This window comes from Nilaparvata lugens, chromosome 5, assembly GCF_014356525.2.
Source record: "Nilaparvata lugens isolate BPH chromosome 5, ASM1435652v1, whole genome shotgun sequence".
NCBI lineage: Eukaryota > Metazoa > Arthropoda > Insecta > Hemiptera > Delphacidae > Nilaparvata > Nilaparvata lugens.
This window is the reverse complement of record NC_052508.1, coordinates 52,491,598-52,494,780: the sequence shown is the minus strand read 5'-3', so window position 1 is coordinate 52,494,780 and position 3,183 is coordinate 52,491,598.

Genomic DNA, 3,183 nt, shown 5'->3' with positions numbered 1-3,183 from the left:
ACCTCTTCCTCAACAAGTCTCTCTCTTTCTCAATTCCTAGTGAGATTAAACTCGAACTGTCAGTATTATGTATGTGAAACGGGAAGCATAAATGTTATTCAATCAATGCTGACAGTTTAAAGTGAATCTCACTGTATACCAAGTGCTGTATACTCCTCTACGCATGCGTCAATTGAGTTTCTTTGATAGTAGCATCTGAAATGATTCGAGGAGGGGCTGAAAGATACTTGCAGCTTTTGGATGGTGAGAGGCATCTTAATCAAATTAATATCTGAGAGTGAGGAGTGGATATGGTGGTCGTGCGTTGAACCAAGCTGTCAAGATTTACAGTGAGATTCACTTTAAACTGTCAGAATTCCTCATAAATAACGTAAAGATGCTTTCCATTAAATCAATGTTGGCAGTTTGGAGTGAGTCTCACTATAGATGAAGTTTGGAACATGTGGTGCACACATTCGCTAGCAAAGACATCTTTTTAAGAAAGAGGGAAGAGAACTAGAAAAAATCTGGTGTGGCGCACTCACACAACTTCCCTTGCCGTTATGAAAATTGATCACTGACGCTAGTGTTCCCGCGCATCTCAAGTCTACTATTCAAATATTTGAGCCAGCTGGTGACAGGGCAATAACGCTGGAGACACACATGAGGTCTGCTATCTCTTCATAGTGAATGATTTAATAGAATCAACAATAATTTGCAATTGACTTTTTCTCGAATTTAAAGCTTATTTCAATTTTAGGTGAAAATGTTACTGAACATTAATTTTAGAGATTTTCATGCTCAATCTACTCCACTTGATTTTTTTTTGTTTCAATTGTATCTGAAGCCTGAGAATTGAGAATCTATATATCTGCATTGATGGGGCGGAGCTCCTGAAAATTTTACAGATATGGGACTTGTGGCAGTTGATAGAGCTTATCGATGACTATTTTAAGTATGAATTTGATCAAAATCGTTGGAGCCGTTTCCGAGAAAATCACGAAAAACCCTGTTTTTGACAAAATTTTCGCCATTTTAGCCGCCATCTTGAATCGCATTGGATCGAAATTGTTCGTGTCGGATACTTATAGTGTAAGGACCTTAAGTTTCAAATTTCAAGTCATTCCGTTAATTGGGAGATGAGATATCGTGTACACAGACGCACATACACTCATACACACACACACACACACACACACACACACACACACACACACACACACACACACACACACATACAGACCAATACCCAAAAACCACTTTTTTGGTCTCAGGGGACCTTGAAACGTATAGAAATTTAGAAATTGGGGTACCTTAATTTTTTTCGGAAAGCAATACTTTCCTTACCTATGGTAATAGGGCAAGGAAAGTAAAAAAATGTATTTTCATAAAAAGTATTGTACGAGCTCTGTAATCGTATAATATTAGTGAATCCCCTCCAAACGTAAATAAGGACATTTTTATTTAGTTTTAAAGGGCTAGTATCCTTTTATTCTTAAAAAATGTATTTTTAATTCAATTCAAATTCAGAGAGAGATTCATTTCCTCATGCAATTATTAATAACATTAATGAATAATTTTCAATTATGAGCTACACCTGATCAATTTTCTCCCCATCTTAAGTTACAATCCAGTTTCTCATTTTCACAGTATGTTATCAGATATGCATTGCTCAGATAGTGATGATTGTACAAAAATATTGCTAAACCTGCAAAAGAGAAAAAAATCCTCCTCTATCAGAAAAATAAAAACAAAATATTTTCAATTGTGTAAGTAGCCTCGTATCACAAGTGCGTGTATGAGCTTTCATGAAGGACTACAGAGAAAACAAATAACATTGTAGAAAAATGGAAAGAAATAGGTACGTTGTGAACTAATCGATGATGAAAAATTCATGTGTGACTCTACTACACTGTTGTCTAGTAAAGTGAAATTCACGTTTAAAAGTGCTATATCCTTTTCTGTCATTAAACAAAGCAGACAACTCAATACTTTTCTAACACCGTACCCTTAACAAATTGTAGGCTATGTAAAAATTCAATGAACAAACTCAAACTACCAGAACATTAATTTAATCTCAATTATGAGAATGCATTATTAAATAATTTTTTTTGTGAATATGATAGGAATTTGAGATAGAATTGTCCATTATTGACAAAAGCAGGCCCGGCCCCAGGGGTGGGCGGACCGGGCGGCCGCACAGGGCGGCAGGTTTTGGGGGCGGCAAATTTAAAGGAACGGAAAATTTTATAATACAAATAAATAATAAATTCATAATTTCAAATGTGAATGGTAAAATTATATAAGAAGTTTTTCAACCTCGAGCTAATGAAGACTTTTCTAAGATCAACAATGTCCCAGGAACGTCTGAGTGGTCTAGCGAACATAAAATAGTTCAGTCCCCAGATCTTGAAGAATTGGTGAAGGAATTGCAAAGGTCAGACGAGTTCTACTTAATTGAACAGGTGTGTTAAACAAACTTGTAGAAATTGTAGTTCTAATTACTTAGCAAGTTAAGTAGGCCTAATACTATGTTGCAGTGTACGTCTTAAGGCTGTGCAAAGGCTAAAAATAAACTTTCTTGTACTGGTGATATTTTTCAAAGTTTTTCGATTTGTACCGGTATATATCAAAATGAAAAAGTTTTCTTAGGAAAACATTTTCTTCCAATCATTACTTTTTGAGATATGAACGGCTAAAGTTTAAATTTTTGGGACAGGACATTTCAAATTCGGTAAGAGATAAATTCTTCATGGTATTGTTGATTGAATAAAACAAGAAAATTTTGAAACATTTTCTGAAAATATCAATTTTTGAAAAAGTTATTCAATTTACAAAAAAAAAAACTCAACACTATTTTTGGTCATTTTTAGTAAATTGGAAAACTTTCTCAAAAATTGATATTTTCAGAAAATTTTTGTTTTATTAAATCAAAAATACCATGAAGAATTTATCCTTTGAATTTTATGGATTCATCTCGTACCGAATTTGAAATTTTCTGTCCCAAAATTTTAAACTTTAGGCGCTCATGTCTCAGAAAGTAATGATTGAAAAAAGAAAACTTTTTCATTTTGATAGCTTGATCCTTAAGCGATCCTTGATCGTGTCCTCGCGCGCCTCTCCACTAGGAAATACTGAAATGAAGTGCAACTAACGATTGATTCTCATAGAACATGATCTCATGAGCTTATATCATTGTGCGAA